The following is a 463-nucleotide window of genomic DNA, read 5'->3' as shown; positions in this document are numbered from 1 at the left end:
AAAGTCCAGAGTGCCACTTCTGACCCCTGCACGGGGCCATCTAGTGGATGAATATTGCACTTACATGAGCCAGAGTGGTGGTGACAAGATGGCTGGCAAATCAATCCGAACAAAACCATCTTCTCAGCAAAGCATCAGATGGTAAAATTGTGTTTTTTTTTGTTAATCTATTTCATATCATGTTGCAAAATTCCTAGGAGTATGTTTTATATATATATTTTGATAAATTAGCAACTCTGAACTAGTTCAAAAAACAAGGGTTAAAATTGAAAAAGCATATATTTTGGTGTTCAGTGAATTTATAGCAGTCATTTAATTTAGAATTCATAATTTTCCAAAGAAGAAAAGGGTTCTTGGGTTCTCCAGGGTTAAGTTGTATACGGGTCCCGTCCCCCCCCGCCTCCCCTTCGATATTGCATGTGTCGCGAACATGGAGCGTGTATCAGTGGCCCACCTCAAACTG

This window comes from Vanacampus margaritifer, chromosome 4 (assembly GCF_051991255.1).
Source record: "Vanacampus margaritifer isolate UIUO_Vmar chromosome 4, RoL_Vmar_1.0, whole genome shotgun sequence".
Lineage (NCBI taxonomy): Eukaryota > Metazoa > Chordata > Actinopteri > Syngnathiformes > Syngnathidae > Vanacampus > Vanacampus margaritifer.
Note: the sequence above shows the minus strand (reverse complement) of the source record.